General features: G+C 37.3%; 1 protein-coding gene across 1 annotated transcript in view; it reads left to right on the forward strand.

Moving 5' to 3' along the window:
- Positions 1 to 18,937, forward strand: part of LOC129117810 (uncharacterized) — a 114,876-nt gene that overhangs the window by 28,217 nt on the left and 67,722 nt on the right. Inside the window, exons 8-13 of the mRNA XM_077175949.1 lie at positions 4,409 to 4,543; positions 6,349 to 6,487; positions 8,705 to 8,789; positions 8,958 to 10,277; positions 11,256 to 11,457; positions 11,927 to 12,056. The gene's annotated coding sequence lies outside the window, so the exon portion shown is untranslated. The remainder of the gene's footprint in view (positions 1 to 4,408; positions 4,544 to 6,348; positions 6,488 to 8,704; positions 8,790 to 8,957; positions 10,278 to 11,255; positions 11,458 to 11,926; positions 12,057 to 18,937) is intronic.

Here is an 18,937-nt window from a genome sequence, read left to right on the forward strand (position 1 = left end):
TATTGCCCTTGGGAAATACAGACCAGAAAAGGAGCATGTTCTGTTCCATGACAAATGTAGATCTAATGATCAGATATGTTGAGTTATGTGAAATCTCCTTCATGAATTTTGTCCTCTTTGGGATGTAGATTAAATAGACACTTTCAATTGCATGAACTGTTACTTTGAGTTATATAAATTTGGAAAAAATAATAAATAATAATAAACCCAGAACATTTCGCTACCCAACACTGTGTCATTTACTATAATTTAATAAATTGTCTATCTTTCTCTTGTGCATAAAATGTTTTTAAAAGAAGTGTAGACAGTTTACTGTTTGGAAGTAATGAAAATGAAAATATGAGTACTAAAAGTCACAGAACTGATCAAGGTTGAATATTGCATTTCTCATACTTTCTCTCTCCTGCTGCTCTTTTTACTTCATCTTCTGTTATAGTTTCAGATCCCCTCCTGTCTTATCTTTTAGCACATACCTCTCCAAACCTCCAGTGGTCTCACACATCTCCTATCAGCTGAACCTTTCTGCTGGTTCTGAGCCTCATATTTGCCAACTGGCCCACTAGCATGTGTGCTAACTGGGTAGTGGTAGGTCAGGGAGAGCAGATCAGCAACTTCTGAGACAATAACTTATTGTTCTCAGAACAGTGCTGAATGCATAAGCATTCACATTGCATAAAATCAATGTTGCCTGTCCTTCTAATGATTGATTGTTGCAGCAGGGAGGCCCCAGACTGAATGGACAAGTATATGCAGCTTGCTTCTGGGAGATAGCTGTATCTTGGAAAAACTATGTTTGAGCACATGGAGACAGAAAATGCTGTATTGTCTGTGCCTACTCTGGGGCTGTGAACACAAAAACTCAAGACTTTCTTGTTTGGAGCTTTAAGACAGTATGTCTGTGTTCAAATCAAGTGGATATGTAAAAAAACCCCCAGTATCTGGTGTCTCATCTAAATCCTCCTGAAGGTACAGTGACAGAGAAAATGGAGGGAAAATCCACTCTCATTTCAAGTTTGTAAAAATTACTGGTGTAACAAAAATCCTTTGTGAAGATTAAGGAGATGAACTTCCTTTATTTTTAGTACAAAATATACCCTTAATGTTATGTGCATACATTTATGCATGCTTGGGGGTGTTTTTGCTTCAAAAGGTGGAGTCTTGGTAGCTACACCTTGAGGAAACTGTATACAGTGCAGTACATCTCTGCTCCATGGAGGCCACACTGGCCCATGAAAAGAGGCAGAGAGAACAGTGAGTTTTTGACCACCCAGCCCAGGCTGAGCTTAGTACTTCACAAACCTGATGGGTTTTAGATGTAGAAATGGCATCTGGTAGGCTGAAGGAGAGCTTGGCAACAGCCCTGAAGGGCTGCCACAAGAAGCAGGTTTGGACATCTCCTTTTTGTTTAATTCACAGAAAGTAAATATAGCATGAAAATAGTCATATTAGTATAGTTTACATATTAAATGTTAAACATATGAACATATTACTATAACATATTAAACAATACAGCATCTACTGAAAAAAGAAACATGGCTTTTTCTTCAATTTCTGCTACCTCAAGGGCATCACATCTTAATTACTGGGGTTTTGTAGGATTATTCTGAACTGAGACAAAAGCTAAAAGTGAACATAGTGCCACAATGGTGTGCTAAGAACAGAGTACACATTCAGTATGTATATGTACAATTCAATACATATATACCCATATATTAATGTAAAGAAGCCAAAACTATAGAGTTTGTTTATGTCTAACCAAGCAGTTTACATCTATGTTTGGTTTTAGTCCCATTTCTGATGGATACCTTGTGCCATTTGATTTTTTGCTTTACCCGTTTTTACCTCAAATTTCTCCTAAGTGTTTTTCTCCTGGTGTGAGTACTCTTTCTCTTTGTGAAAACTTTCAGTAGTTTTGGTTTTGTTTTCTGACTTAGAATATCTGCTGAAGGGAAATACAAAATAGGAAAGAGACTTTAAAGGTGAATATCTGACAGAACTGTCTAAATTTTCCCTGTAATAGAAAATGCATTACATCTTTCTATTGATATTTCCATGTATTTTTACATTTACCTCCTTTGAATTACATGCATTAGCTGACGTTGCGGTTTCTTCCCCTTTTAATATGAAACCTGAATAACTCCATAGTCACTTTGTATTACATAACTCTGTATAGTCATTTATATCGTATTTTGTATTCATCCCCTTATTGCTTTGTCTATTTTTAAAATGTCTCTGATCTTTCCTAAGGACTATTTTTGGTTTGCCAATAAATGTTCTTGTACAATTAGTACAATTTCATAAAGTCTGGTACATATCTCTATGGAGATTATAACCACAGAATTTTCAATTCCATTTCATGTACAACTTCTTATCCATCCATTCCTCCCACCCTGCCTAGCTGGCCATCTGCAGCATTTGTGCTCACCTGGATTGTTGTTGTTTTGGAGATGGTTCAAATTTCTGTTTAAACCAGAATTTCTTCTGGCATCTCATGTTGAATATCAGAAAATACGTATGTACAAGCCAGTTTTTATGGTGAATTAGTTCATAATGTAGGCAGAACTAATTTCTAGTAATAATAATGGTAGCAGTACTGGAAGCCATCTGGTTTTAGAGGGTTGCCTAAATCTTTTCAGGTCACTGAGCTAAATGCTCTTTATTACCATGCTGCTTGGAGAATTTTCCTCGGGTGATCATGAAGAAATCATGGCCATTTGTACCAAAGATGTTCATGGCAGAGAGGTATCAGCAAGCCTTCAAGCCCAGAGGATGCATGTTTGAATCAGCTGTATTTTGCATTCACAGTTTGTTCTGCCTTCAGCAACTCACAGGGTTTTGCTCTCCTTTCAGAGGCATGTGCACTTCCACAGCATCTCCTCTTCCTGTGGTGACTTTTTGTATGTGCAGACAACTGAAATATTGCATGTTTATTTAAACCAAAGTGCTTACTCTACGTACAACTTTAAATCAGGTAAAACTAATGCTGTTGGTTTGAATGTCCAAAATGGTTCACTGGATTGGAATTGAAATAGGAAAGAATTCTTATTTTCCCCCTAAGCCTCAGAAATAAAATTGGCTTTTAAAGTGGTATTCAGATAAGAGGAAACAAGGCTTGAGGAGTAAAATGAAACTCATTGTGGTCAAAGTAATATAGCTCCCTTGCAAAGACTGCATTGTTTGTATGGAGAGCCCTTGTGTTCTGCTGTAATAGCTCTATTAAAATTATCTTCTATTAAACTTGCATCTGTATAAAAGCACAAATGCCTCGAGGTGCATCTAATCCTTTATAATAGATTGAGGTAGTTATGAGTCATAAGTGGCTAGGAATGAGTTGTGAGACCTGCTGATTACAGCTGCAGCTTTGTGATGGGTGGCATTTGTACCACCTGAATAGCTCCTACGTGGCATCATGGCTCTTTGATGGCTCTTAGGTCTCCAGTTCCAGAGCTTTTGCTTGCTGTCACAGGTATGCCACAGATGGGATGATGTCCAGAAACAGTTTTGCCAACATTTGTGATGTTCAGTTTCAGTACTTTTATGAGTACTTGGGAAATACCCCTTGGCAAGTTATTACACCTTTGACTGACAGGTAATGACTGCTATAAATAACAGTGCCTGCTTTATCTGTTTCAGGAATTAAAAGTTAAATGTTTCTTAGAAGTTTAGAGTTCTTTCCTACCTCATAGGTATATTATGAGGTTATCAAGACACAATATATTTCAGAATCTATGTGCATGTAGGTGCACATACTTAAGAAATGGTATGATTTTAATGGCCACTACATTTATAAAAACTGAAATATTTTTTGCACAACTTAAGCTAACATATTCATTGTCTAGTCTCAAGGGGAATATGAGCAGATCTTTGCCAAGGTTAATCAGGATTTTTCAGCAATTTTTTTTTTCATTTGTGAAAGTCCAAGCTACTATTTTTTTTATACCACGTACAGTGAAACTTTTTCTTCTGGGCATGTTTTGGCTCCAATTTCTTGTTAAAATAAGTGATCAAAAAAGATGCACTCAAGCATCTTGGCTAGCTTAATGCTTTCAACCCTCAGCTGGGAGGTCAAATTCAAGTCTTTGAAATAAGCAAAGCAGCAACTACAGCCTCCTATTTCCCGTCCTCTGTGATCACTGATAGGATCTCCCTTCTTGATAAAAAATGTTGATGTAGTTAGTTTTCTTTTCTAAAATAAGCACTTTCCAAGTAGTACCACACCATGATTTTACATGAATATGGAAAAAATACATTGGTGGTTTAGGACATTACATTGTAATGAGAAAGTGGACTTGGAATAAATCATCCATGAAACATAAGAGTTATAAAAAAGTTTCCAATATTGTGGAAGTTCATTGCAACCCAAAAGATCTTTTTTCATATGTTAAGGTGTTCTATTACTCCAACCCAGGCTCTCCACCTAGCAGTGAGTGGTGCCCCTGCAGGAGCAGCTGGCACAGAGAAGACAGAGACCATGGAAGATTTAGGCTGTACCCTTGGTATGATGGTGAAAATTTTCGACTATTCAGCATACATGGATGATGAGGTGAGATGTTCTGTTAAGCAGTATGGAGATTGTTGTTTAGCTTCTTTTTCATGTGAATTATACTGGAAACTGCTGCTTTCAAGAAAAAGAAGTTAAATATTTTAATTTTACTCTGTAGGGAATATCTATAAAGGTTTGGTCCATACAGGAGCTTTGAGAAATTCAGTCATCTGTTGGTGGAAGTCTAGTCAGTACTGGCAGAACAATTAAAGCCTATCCACAATAAAATTGGGAAGAAAAAGAAGTGAGTGTGCTAGGAGTGTTTCCTTGTCCTTTGCAGGCTATAAATACTGAACCAGTAATATCTTCCTCCAAAGTTCCTCTGAAAGTATTTGTAAATGAAAGACTAGATGGTAACACAAAATCATCTGTGTTATGTACTACCCAAAAATAACTTTCTCTTCAAACTGTAGGAATAAATGTGAGTGAATTCTGGTCCTACCAGATTACAATTGAAATTTTGTTATTGAAACCAGTTCAAGTCCTACCATGTGAGATCATGGCAATCCTGTGGGTGAGAAGTTTGGAGGGATTCAACTTTGCAAGAAGTCTCAGTGATTCCAGGACTTTCCAGTGCTTTTGAGACATACCTTGTTTTTCCACTATCCTATGTTCTCCATTTTGGGTTTTTTCACTCAATATTGTCTCCTGGCCTTTTCGAAGCCTCTGCATCCCTACTAGTCTCCTTTATTCTGTGTTTCCAAAGGTGATTCTTCCTATAGACATGCTTCATCCACATGCTCTCTCTGTGGCTCTAATAGTCCAGTGCTTTCCTTCTGAATTCAATGCCAGACAGATTACTAAAAGCTAAAATACCTCTGCTTGCTGAGGTCTAGTGAGTTTTCTTCTTTTGTAAGTACTATCTTTCTTTTAACGCTTCTTTGTGTTATTTTTTTTAACAGATTTGTATTTCTTGGTGAAAACATGACACTGAAATCCAGAGTTGGAATATTTATTACTATGATCCCTGGATATACAGGTCAGACAAAACTACATGAGAAGTTCCCCACTCAAATATGACAAAATTAAAACTGGTCTCATTTAGTTCAGCAGTATATTTCTGGATGGGGAAAAAGAAGAAATATTTGGGCTTTTTTCGGTAATAAGAAAGAGTTCTGAGGTACAAATATGCTGGTTTGTAGCTGGCTTGAACACGAAATTCAAGATCTCCTTTTTGCTCATATGTAAATTAAGTAATGATTTTTAATGAGAAAATTGCAAAATTGTTTAGCAATAACATTATTACTTCATGTTCATTTAAAAATGAGATTTAATGAGATATTTTTCATTCATGTCATTAAAATTTCTGGGTGTTAGTTCTAAAAGTTTGAGCAGTTATAAAGGAACAGCAAAACCTCTAAAGGGAACCAAGCCTTCATATAAAAGCACTAAAGCTCTCAAAAAAAAAAAAAACTTTAAAGAAGGCTGGCATTTTTAGCAATGGTTGTGCTGCACTTGGCCTCCAGACCCTGCACAGCTGCTGACTGTGCCCCCTTGATCAGTGGCAAGTGCCACCACTGCAGCCTGTGCCTGCTCTGAGTTTGGGCAGTACCTGTCTGTGTTTCTCAGATGCCTCTTTTGTGCAGCAATGTTATGGAATATTAACAATCACCAGTGCCTAATTAACTCATTTTGCTTTGAACTGGGGTCCTTGTCAGCTTTGATTGACACTCTTAATTGTGACTCTCTTGAGCTCTGTTTCTAAAAATGTTTGCACACATCAGATATTTGATTTAGCTGACTTATTCTCACCATGTTTAAATACTAATCTGTGCATTTGGATTATGGGTTTTTTCCTTCCCTAGAACCTGTGCCATGGTTGTCCCTGACATTGAACTGGTCTCTGAAATGATGTTGGCTGCTGTAGGGTTTATTGATGCCTGTCTGTTTGCCAGGAAGTTCATCACCTTCCAACCTCTCTGCAGGGAGCTGCTCCCTGAACAGGTGAGGATTCTTTGGGCTTCTGGATTTAACACATATGTATTAGCACACACTCCATACCAGTGCAGCTGAATATTGCATAATAGGAGGGATTTATGCATGTTGTTTTATCTTGTATTTTAAAGACACTCTAAATCACATTTCCATCCTTAATAAATTGTCAGACATGAATTTGGAAAAAATTGTCCTTTCTTCTTACCTTTGGATGTTAGTAATGTGCTCATTTTGCATTAAACAATTGTATATCACCAATTGTATATCTTCATACCTGGGATGACTGACTACATTGTGCTGCTGTGTAACACCCATGTAAACAACTATCTTTTGGAGAAGAGAGTAACAGAGTATAAATTATTTTGAAAAACACATAGCATATTGTAATTGAATGAACATGTCTTTAAACTTTCCCCAGTAAAAGCAGTGGAAAAAAAGCTGTTTGAAAAAAGGGGGCTGGAAAAGCATTTCTAAATAATTTAATTATTATACTGGAAAGAATCTGTATTCAGAAATATTATCTTAAAAATTCAAACCCTAGAAAATGTATGATCTCTTTCTTGTATGGATGCTGTTTTAATAATCTCCAGCTGTATATTTTTTTGCAAGATATTTCTAATATTCATTTTTCTCAATGGAATTAGAACTTGAAGAACCCTTCAAACTTAAGCCATAAACTCAAATAGCAGGCAGGGCCTTTATGAAATAAAAAACAACTTTATTTTCATGCCTGCATAATTTCAAAATTATGTCTAAATATCCTGAAGATTTCTTGAGAGACTTCTTGCAATTTTCTAGAGATAATGAAATTAAACTGTGCATATCTAAAGATAATTAATATTGTTTGCTTCACTAGAACAAGGATTCCTTGAGTCTAATGATTACTTTGCCCTGGAGGCACGTTCTGAATTGAGCAAAGTAATTTACACCATTGTTTGCTGCTTCAGTATTAATCATAGTTACAATAATAATATTAACAATAATGTATGAAGCAAAATCTAGAATGTTCTTTATTTACTTTTTAAGTCTCATTTGGTTTACTTTTCACTCTGTGTTTGTTGGTGGAATTGCAGGGAATGGGAAGGGTAAGGTACCTTCCTGCCTATGCAGCATGTTTTCCATCTCACATTGTAAAGAAATGGGAGAAATCAAATAACTCTGAGAAAAAATTCTGGGCTTCTGCGTAAAATATACAGCAGTTCAGAGAGTTCTAAGAGTATTGCTCCAGTGTTGGGACTTTTAGAACTTTAAATGTACCTTTGGGGTACTAGGATCCTAGCCTATGGAAGGGATCCTCAGCCTGCTGCAGAAAAGGGTTATCAGTCAGGGCTTTCAGGGCTTAGGTTGTGAAGGGACTTCTGGTCCTGTGACACCATGGCAAATGAAGACTTTGTACACTGGACAAACCACTGCTTTTAAGATGCATATCCTGCAAACAAAGAGATAAAAAAACCCAAAAAACAAAACAAAAAAACAAAACAAAAAAAACCCCACCAAAACACACAAAAAAATCCTTGCCTAAATCTAAAAAAAATCTTATTAAGTGCAGTCTATTCCTAAATTTCCTGGTTTCATTATCAATTCTGTTTTAACTTATTTGCCCAGATGTACAATTTCTAAAATGTGGAGATTCCTTTTCAATGCAGATAATAGATAAATAATAATTTACTTCAGAAATTTTTTCTTACTGATCATGACCTGTCCTGAGTTTGAAAATTACTTTTTTCCAAAATTATTTTTTGTGCTGTATTTGATTCGCACTTAGAGTTACCACTGTCATGGAAGAGGATAGATGCATAACATCTGTCAACTTAAAATGGTGTATTTTTAAGTTGTGAATTTGCTTCCAGTTTTGTTGCTTATTTTGGGGTTGGTGGTTTTTTTTGGGGGGGAGGAGGGAATTGTTACTACCAATAGGCTGTATTTATATTGAATTCCCAGGTGTGGCTGCAGAATATGTTTTCAAACTTTACTCAGCTGGTAGCCAGTTAAGAATAGGGAATCAAATGGTGAAATACTGAAAATTAAATAGATATACAGATATATATATTTCAGCCTTTTATATTTTTTAGTCAACGTCTAATGCTGACCAAAAGCCACTGAAAGACTACAAGTGAATAAAAATGTCTTTTTTTACTCTGTGTGTAAAACGATTGTTTTCTTAATGAACATTACCACTTAGTTTTATTTCATATGCTAACATGATCAGTTAAAATGTCTTTGTAGGGCTGTTATGACTGGGGACTTCATGCTATCAAGTCAGTTTTGGTAATTTCTGAAACAAGGAGATAAGAACATCCCTGAGGACTGGGTAAAACATGTTTCTGGTGTTTTTCCTTTGAATAAAAACAGACTCCTAAAAAAATTATTTAATGTTCTTGTGATGCATTGTTTACCCTCTTTTTCCATGTGCTTATGTGTGTCTTAAGAGACTTCAATTTGCATAAAATAGTGACAGATGATATCCCAATTTTCACAGGCGTGATCAGTGACCTGTTTCCATCTCTGGATGTTCTGAGGATGGGGAACCTACAGTCTGAGCAGATGGTTAAACAATCTACCCTGGAGCTGTACTTGCAGACAGAAGAGAACTTCATTCTCAAAGTAAACAAATGCATTGTCTTTAATCACTCCCCTTAAGATTTTTTTTATCAAGATAATTGCCAATGGATTGTTTGTATCAGACAGGAAGATTATTTTTGAATATGTTAAAGCATTGATAAAGTGCTCTCAATGACTCAGTAGTTCAAAGGCATTTCATCATGGCAGTAATGTTCCTCAGTATGATAAATATGTCCATAAGGAAATGTGTGTCCTGTTTGGAAAAGGTGTGCACAGTGACAATCTAGAGTGACAAAAGCGTTTGTTTGTGCACAGTAAGAAGAATTTGCATTTGGTAGCAAATTCATTGTTGGTCAGATATTTATAGTAAGGTAAGAAGAGTAAGGGAACAAAAGCACATAAATAAGAAGGTGTGGATTTGGAATGTGCATGGCTACATGTGACTTTTGTGTGCTCTGGCTTTTATGTATAGTATAGTGCAAGTTGTGCTATACACATTAAATGCATGCAGGTACATGTATGCATGCATGTATACTCACAACAATTGGTTGCCCATAAGCTAAATTTAATCACTAATTTATTTTAATTCCAGACAGTGTGAAAAATTGAAACATAGAAACGCTGGTTAGTACACAGACCAAATGAAAAGTGTATTTATTCCCTCCTTTCTTCAAGGAACATCCACATCTGCTGTATGTAAGGCAGCACATCCTTACCTTTATTGGAGTATATTGGAAATAACAAAGCTGGTTGAATGTGACTGATCAGAAGATTTATAAAGGATTTTGTGCTCTTCTCTCTTGTTCCATTATCCTGACAGAAGGGTGAAAAACAGCAAGGTATGCCTTGAGGTATTATGAGCTTCACAATCAGCCTTCTACAGAGTAGTTTGTTTCCTGCTAACTGGGTAAATCAGAAGACAAGCACTGAGGATCATGAACTTGTTCCTGTTAGACTTAGGAAAATCAGAATGAATACTCTTCACTAAAACAGAAATCCACAAGCAGCCAAGCTATTTCTATTCTCTGACTCATAAAACTATTTCTTTGGAAGCAATGTATTACTTTAGGAGACTGACTTTGTATTTTTCTGAATTCCAGCTGTACAACTGATTGCAGAATCCACTCTGCCAAAGGAGCGGCAAAATTCTGATAACTGTTCTGTATCCTTGGGTTTTCACGGTCCTGCTGGACTGTATGGCTGTCTGTCAGAATAGGATTTGTTCTCACTCGCTGAGGTAACTGCTTTAATTTCTTTGCACTAACTCTTACCATTTTCTAAGGGACTGTATTGCTTGATGCAACATTAGCTTTGCTGAGGCAAATCTGCCAAGAAAGAGCAAGCTTACTTTTTCCTATTAAAGGGAATAAGGATGTGGAGGGGGGAAAAAATCTTGTGAATAATTGTGTCTCTGTGATAAGAACTACAACAGGAGAGGAGAGGTGCTCCCTGTGTGTCCTTTCTGTGTGGAAGGATGTTCAGCTGGAGGAGCAGCCAGCAGTGTGTCACTCTGTGTTTGTTGGTGGAATTGCAGGGAATGGGAAGGGTAAGGTACCCTCCTGCCTATGCAGCATGTTTTCCATCTCACATTGTAAAGAAACTGCCACGGCTCTTGCATAACAAATTCTTCATGCTGCCTTTGCCTGAGGCTGCAGGGTAATAACGCACTGCTGAGGCCACTCGGTCAGCCGCATGATGAGCAATAGAAAGCGCAAATGTTGCAAGCAAATTCTACATTTTATGTGCTGTTTGCATGTCCCAAAGGACAGTTAATCATGGCATGAAGTAATGAACATTAATTTGACAGATAGACTAAGTAATACTTTGTTCTGGAAGGAGAAGCAGGATGTTTTAATTAGACTTCTAGAGAGACATCATGGGATGTCCTGCCAAAACACTAGACAAATAATTCTAATACATAATGCTTGCTTATTTATGCTACTAAATGTTGGCAGCTGCATAGATTTTCTTCTCCATTTAACACTTTCTATTAGAATTGAGTGCAGAATATGGCTATTTCAGACTGGGAGTCTCCTTTCCTATCCTTAGGCTTAATGGAAATTTGGGGCTAAACTAGCTCAGAGACAAGAATAAATTAATGTAAACTGTTGGCTGAGTACAGGGATTCAGTCCAAGATCCAGTTCAGGAAAAAGTGAAAAATTCCTATCATATGAAAATGGTGTTACTAACATTCACCCTGCTCCTTCCCTTCAGGTTCTGAAAGTTCTTCATCACATGTATGTGAATACAAATGCCCATTTGGAATTAACTTTTAATGCAGAAGTTCTGACAGCTGATGAACTGTGTGGTTTTATACACCAGGAAACCTGAGAGTGGAAAGATGGCAAGGAACAGGTGTTCTTGCTAGAATGTCATTCTCCATCCAAAATGGACAATACCAGAATTCAGAGAATATGTAAGAGATAGAATTCTTCCATTTTTCTGAGGTTTTGATGTAGCGAGACGTGGGTTCCGAGCACTGGTGGTTATGGAAAGGCTGGAGGGCAGGGCAGGATGCTGGTAGACAGAAAGTATTACCCTGCACAGTTTTAGTCCAGCTGCCTTGAAGGGCCTGTTATTTTCTCTCCTGACTCACAGCACCTCCTTTATATCTCCCATATCATGAAGACTAATGACCAACTCTCCTGTAATCAAAACAGATCATTATTACATAAAATGCAGTCATTTTGCTGGATTGAGTGTTCACTGAATTTTTTGTTATTTTAAACAACTACCTAATAAAAAAGCAAAGGAAGAAAACATGGGTTTGATGTTACAAAAGCTTCTTGTTTCAGTGATGTGTTATCTTCTGAAGTTTTAATTGCAGTACAATGTTGTTGTTTAAGCACTTAAGTGATAAGATTCTATTGAAATATAATTTGCAGCTCTCCTGTCATCTTCTCTGAGAGGAAAAGCCAATATTACCCATGAGGGATAAAAAAGCTTTGTTTTACATAGATCTACATAGATCTTATGTAGACTGAGTGCCTCACCATCATTATGGATGCTAACAAGGTGAGCCATTGAGACACAATTACAGTGGCTTTCCCTTTACCAGTTTTCCCATTTTCTTCTTCCTCTATTTTTCTGGAGACAGTTTTGCAGTGTAAATTCCTTTTTCTTTTATTCTTATAATTTCTTTGGTTTTCACTATTGCTAAGTAATATTTAATACCTAATTTACACTTTGTCTTGCCTATTTGGCACAGAAAAGAGCCTTAAATTAGCCTATGAATACTGTAATGCTGATTGTGCCTCCTAGATGTGAGCTGATGTAACTCAGGATATCAATGATGGGATTATTGAAACTGGTATTTGGGAAGTCTCTCAGTAAAATAACCTTAAGATTCCATTATTAAAGTCCTTGCATCACTGTACTATGGTGATGCCTTAAGTTTTAGCTTTTATATTTTTCAGATTCAGTGCTGCTTTAGTGTGTGGTTCTGATCTTCATATTAAGTGATGGTAAGCTTTCTTCACAGAGTAGCTAGACAAAACAATTCCTTTTCTAGCTTGGGACCAAGGACAATCAATACAAATTTCAGGACCAAGAGCATAAACAATGGTGGAATGAAGAGAGTAAAACAAGAAGGATGGGACTTCATAACCTAAAGTTATAACTGAACAATTATTTCCAATATGCTAATGGACCAAAACCTATAGAAGTGTGACAACCCGTGACCAGTTGTCCATTTTGTGACCATTTTGAGTCCATCTTGGGCGTAGCCCTGGCTGGACTCTTGTACTGCCCAAGATGTGTCCATTGAGGCCTTTTAATAAATACCTACTTTATTCTTTAACTCTATCTGGTCTCTGTTCTAGGTCAGCCATCTCAAGGCATTGATGGAAGATTAGTGTAGGAAATCTAAATCAGTCAGTCTAAGCACAGTAAGATAAGACTTCTTTCCTTCTTATTAATTATACAGCCAAACCAATTTTGTGGGCTCTCTGAAATGCTGGAATGTAATGAAATCCAAATCTAAGATCTGAATGTAATCTTGGAAAGTGATTGGAATTTTATGCTTTCCTGTCTTAGAAACTTAAACCGTAGTAATCCTCAGGTTACTCAGCAAGGTGCCTGGTGGGGTGAGCCATATAATCTAGCTTTATCTGAGAAACAGGAAGTGGCTTTTTCAAGAAATATTTTGGAGCACCTAAATTTAGACTCCTGCTCTGAATCATCTTGTGATTATTTCCATTGACCTTGAGAGAGATTTTCCCCTCCTCTGCATTTGTCTGCTTTCAGGAGAACTCACATTGGCAAAGTAGACTAATCACCTTTTAAATGAATTAAACTCTAATAAACTCATACAAAGTCAAGTTAAGCATTTTGAATTTATCACCCTCTGTGATTCTGGTAAAAAAACTCTAAGGTATGTTCAATCAGAGTTTGTTTAGCTTGTTCAAGGAATAGTGTATGCATTGTGTTGCAGATAATTCTCTGTGGGACTGTAATAAACTTAATTGCCTTGATCATGTTCTTGTTAAATAACATATCTTAACTTTCTTTCCCTGAAAATTTTACTGATGATTTCTAGGTTGTGATCCTGACAGAGTCATAGGCACACATTCATTGCTTGTAAATGTGGCTGCTGTTTGAGGTACAAGTTTAAGAGCTGCTGCCCCAGCTACAATATCCAGAGCTAGTATTCATCACCTGAAACCCCAGCACCTGGAGTAGAACGTCTGAGTATCTGATGGTATTAGTTGGCATTTTTAACATCCAGTTTGAAGATTAATTGGATCAAACTCCATTATTTATTTAAATCTTCCTTCTAATTTTTATTCTGTTAATTTATTATTCATTTGGTGGCCACATATATCCTCAAATAGGCATTTCAGAGAATTTTGTCATCAGTTAAGTGGCGTTTTTTATCTCTCTTATGTGTACTGCTTAATCAGAGCAGTAGTGTGGAGGGCTGACCCTGGTTATATGCCAGAAGCCCACCAAGCCACTATTACTCTCCTTCATCAGCTGGACAGTGGAGAAAAAAAATCCAATTCTTGGGCCAAGATAAAGACAGGGGAATCAAATACTCAGCACACTGTCATAGGCACAACAGACTCAACTTGGGGAAATTAGTTTTATTTATTACCAATCAGATCAGAGTAGGGTAGTATCAAAAAAACCCCCAAAATCTTAAAAATACCTTCCTTCCACTCCTCCCTTCTTCCCAATTCAACTTCACTCCCAATTTTCTCTCCCTCTTCACCCCATTAGCACAGGGGCATAGAAAATGTGGTTGCAGTCAGCTCATCATTGTCTCTGCTCCTCCTTCCCTCTCGGGGGAGGTACTCCTCACACTCTGCCCCTGCTCCATCACAGGGTCTTTCCCATGGCAGACAGGCCTCCATGAACTTCTCCAGCTTGAGTCCTTTCCTCAGGCTGCAGTTCTTCACAAACTGCTCCAGTGTGGGTCCCCCATGGGGCTACAAGCTGTGCCAGCAAGCCTGCTCCAGCATGGGCTCCTCTCTATGCAGGTTCACAGGTCCTCCCAGAAACCTGCCCTAGCACAGGCTTCCAGCACAGGATTCCAGCCTTTCTGGGCCATCTACCAACTTCTCTGTGGGATACCTTTTATCCCTAGTAAGAGAAATTCGGGCTCCAAGTCCATTTAAAGAATTGAAAATAATGCTTACGGCAACTGTGCACCAAATTGAAGACTTAACATTTTCTTATGGCCACACTTATGCACAGATAATTTTTTTTGCCAGTTAAATTAGCTTCACACAAAGTGTATGAGATCTAGAGGAAGCAAATCACTTCATCACCTTTCCACTAGGCTTTTGAACAATTTATAAAGTCAGAGTTGTATTTTTGGAAGACAACTTGTAGAAGGTGTGATAGTATGATATATACCTGTCAGTGAAGGATGGAAAGCATGAGCTGTTAGTTGTAATTGCCTCAGTTTGAAGGTAGGTTTTTTTTCACTTTTTTCAGTGTGTTCTGCATAGGATATTCTCAAGTGATTCATGGTGTTTTGATTGCATTAACTTGTATTGTACAACTTTTTAATACTTAGATGAGTAGGAATTTTCCTGGGGAGATTAGAAGACTATGGACATAGAAACATGGATTTGATGATCAAAAGATATAATCCATTATCAACTCTGTTGTTGTCTTTGAGGGTTAATATTTGATAGGAAAATGCAGAGCTTGGAAAATAAATATTTATCAGGCAATTGAAGAGCTCAGAAAAGAAAGATTTATCAGGCAAGGAAGCTTTTAGGTGCTCACAGTAAGTAAAGCTGTTTATTGCCAACTCTTTGTCCAAATGGTTTTAGGTAAGTTGAAAGCCAGGTCAAAAATTAATTGAAATAATTGATAAATTAAACCACCTTCATCTTTCACCAGTCTTTGCTTCTCTAACAGTTATAGGGAGACTGGTTCTGTGATGCCTGAGGTGGAATGAATGCACTTCAGATACAACCAGATTTCAAAAGCTTCCTATTAGAAGAAGTTGAATAAAAATTTTCATGTAGAAATACTGTGTAAAAAGTAAAACAATTTATTTTAGCAATTCTTTGAGAATAAAAGTATGGTGTATCCTGCTTCATCGCTTTTTAGAATTTAGTCCTAGCCAGAGAGAAAAACAGAAATTACAATTTGCTTTTAAAAGTAGACTGTGATGTGCAAGTGTTTGATGGGGTTTTTTCTTTTCAATTTTAGTCAGTCTTTGTTCACACATTTTAGACTGTATATCTCCAGTACTACATTGATTTACTCATAATAAAAGGCAAAGTAGTCTTGCTTGTTGGACATGCTGGAGTAGGAAAAGCAGTGTTTATAGGTAATAGGCTTGGTGCTGTCTCTGAAGACAAGCTCCAGACCAACAATTCATTCAACTACCACTGCAACATCAGCAGTGCTCCAGAATAAGTTCCATACAGATGTGAGAAACTTATCTTCCCTCAACAGCAGTGATAAAATCAATTCCACAGTTATTACAGTGTTATCACAACCATTGGCTACAGCTTGTCTGGGCCTTGGCAAAGTTCATTCCTTTGCAAACTGGAAAATTTTAAAAGTTGTGGCAGGCAAGGGGAAAGGAGGAGGGTGAAACTGCTTGGTGCAAACTGGAACTGACACTGCGCTCCCACAAGTTGCTGTCTGATTGCAGATGATAAAATTTGGCTTTACCTCTGTTCACAAGAAGCCTTGAGCCCACTTTGTCCTAGCCTGGGTGTCTCAGCATGGTGCCTGTAGGTGTACTGAAATGGACGTCAGAAGTTGAGTTTACTTTTGCTAGGTACCACAAAACATCCAAGGAGGGTCAGTCCCTGTCTGGTGGAGTTTGGAGTCTCTGTAGGTGAGATGGATGCAGATCAAAGGAAATGTTAATATAACACTCAAATGGAGCGGGCTGTATGTTGGCCAAAACTGTTATACTGGTGTTAGATTTTGCTACAAGAGGAGTCAGGCAGTCAATGCAAAATAGGCTCGTATAAACTGTCTGTTTTGCTCTTCGTGAAGAACAAGATCAAGGGAGAGTCTAGCTGTCAGTGGATATGCCCTCTTTGCCATTCCTTTTTTTTATCCTTCCTGTAATTTGAACAGGAAACAACTCTACAGAAAAAACTGTGCCTTCTTTTTTCATGCCGTGAAAAGCACTATAAGGTAATACACTGGCTTGTCCTTTTACATGTCTGGAAGAAGATAGCAAAAAAGATTTTTCAGTTTTAAAAACTTTCTATGATTTTAGAAGTATTGAGATAAAATCTTTAGAAGCATTTAAGTGTTTGATGTGTAATTTAACTGCTTTTGCAATCAGTTGTCTCATTTTCCAGCCAATCTACATTGCTGCTAATGGATTACATTTTCACCAGGTTTAAAAAAGTAGGCATAAATCCATGAATCTTAATTGAATAAGCTTTTACCCTGTTTTCTCTTTCATGTCTTGTGTTAATTTCTTCTATATTCACATCAGAGAAGCAAAGACCATTTTGTCTTCTTTATACCTTAGTTCATTTTTTGAAGTGTTTCCAAATTCATGTTAACATAGAATCTTGCATTAACAGAACTTAATCTCCTTTTTGCCCATCAAAATGAATGGAAAGTTTAGGAGAAAAGAAATTTGCTGTGCGTCAGAGTGAGCTCATGAGCTGTTGTAAACTGTCATAGCTCCTTTAATGGGGAATCAGCCTTAAAAGGCTTTCAGAAATTCCTCTGATCAAGGAGGGATTTTTCAGCTAATGACTGTCATTCCAATAGCAACCACAGCCGTGGTTCTAGATTACAAAAGCATAACACTTCCCATTGCAAAGGGAAGCTGATGAAAGGAGCTCCTGGGCAGCAAAGGCTGTGTATTCTTCTCACAGGAAACTTGTTAAATAAACCAAGGATGTGAAGTCAACATCACAGGATCTTGTTCTCCAAGCATGTTACACCCCCAACAGTCTTGTGGCATAAAATTTGAGAGTTTTTGAACCTTTAAGGATTTGCTGTGAAATTTTGGTAGAATTCTTCACATTTTAAGTCAGCGTTGTAAACCATTCACTGCTCCTTCTAAGAAAAATTAAGGCACGTACAAGGCAGTGGACTCATTGTCTATACCTCTTCTGTCTCTCCACTGCTCTTCAGCCAAGTTCCTCTTGTTAAATGCTCTTCTACCAAGTCCCTCCACTAGGTAATCCCAGCAGGTGAACTGCATGACAACCCAGAAAAAGTAAATTGTGTTCCCTTTCTATTGCATTTACAGCATTGTCTCAGTGAGCTGTGATGGAATGATTTTGTACTGTCATGTGTAGATCAAAATGATAGCTTCTTACATGATTTTTGTGTACCAATATTTCTTCCTGGTAAATGCATTCAAGTGCTACACTGAAGTGCCTTCATGTGTCTTAAGCCATCACTCCAAGCAATTATCTGGAACAGTCAAATTGTGGATTGTTTTCATAATGGAAAGAATCATTCACAGCAAACTGCACAAATGAGCAATTTAAATTAAGTCTTAGTTCATAAAAAAGAGCTTAAGAGATGAACTTGTTAAAGTGCAGTGATTCACTACTGTTCATTGCTAAGTTCTTTCCATAGTTCAGAGGTTAAGATATTTTTCTTACAGATCATATTGCTTTTAATCTGCAGTATTTTCTGTCAGTTCTCATCTTATCTGTAGCCACATAACATTTTTTGAGGTATCTGCTAGAGTGGGTGAGATTAGCATGTAGTGTAGGGTTTTATTTAGCATTCCCCAAGGCATATGACTCACCCACTCTGCCTCTAGAACAGCAGAAAATTTGAAAATGTTGCTTGATGGAGGCACGTTCTGATGCAAACTAATATTGGTACCATAATTTTGGGGTCCTCAATAGTATTTAAGTCTGGAACATTGCCACAAAGAACAAAAATGTGCAAGTGTTTATACTTGTGGGCATTATTTAAAATTTAGATCAAGAAAACCTGGATTTAAAATTAGGGGTACACATTGAGCTAAAAGAACAAAATGCCTTGGAAGCATTTGTTACCTTTGTTGAGCTCACCAGTCAAAATCACCGCTGAGGTTTGCAGATGATTCATTTCACTGAAAAATCTATGACAATACTTCCACAGTCCTACTGGAAACTGCTTGCCATTTCGTATTTGCTTATTCTGCTTTGCCCAAGGCACTCATAAGTCTGCTGTGAGTCAGGACTGTGGCAGTGCTGTGATGTCCCACCTCCAGCTGTCCCTGTGCAAGTGCACTTTCCATTTCCTACAGGCTCTCGTGAACATGTTGCTCAGTTTTTAAATAAGCAAGACAAGTTCAAAACCATATACTTACGTTTCATTCTTCTATTTTGCCCAACCCAAAGTATTTTAATACACTGTGCAATTGGAAAAAAAATTAAATCTGCAGTTTACACTTTTTCCTCTTCTACTTATTATACATGGAACTCATAATTATTTTTTCTTTTTTT

This window comes from Agelaius phoeniceus, chromosome 1 (assembly GCF_051311805.1).
Source record: "Agelaius phoeniceus isolate bAgePho1 chromosome 1, bAgePho1.hap1, whole genome shotgun sequence".
Classification (NCBI taxonomy): domain Eukaryota; kingdom Metazoa; phylum Chordata; class Aves; order Passeriformes; family Icteridae; genus Agelaius; species Agelaius phoeniceus.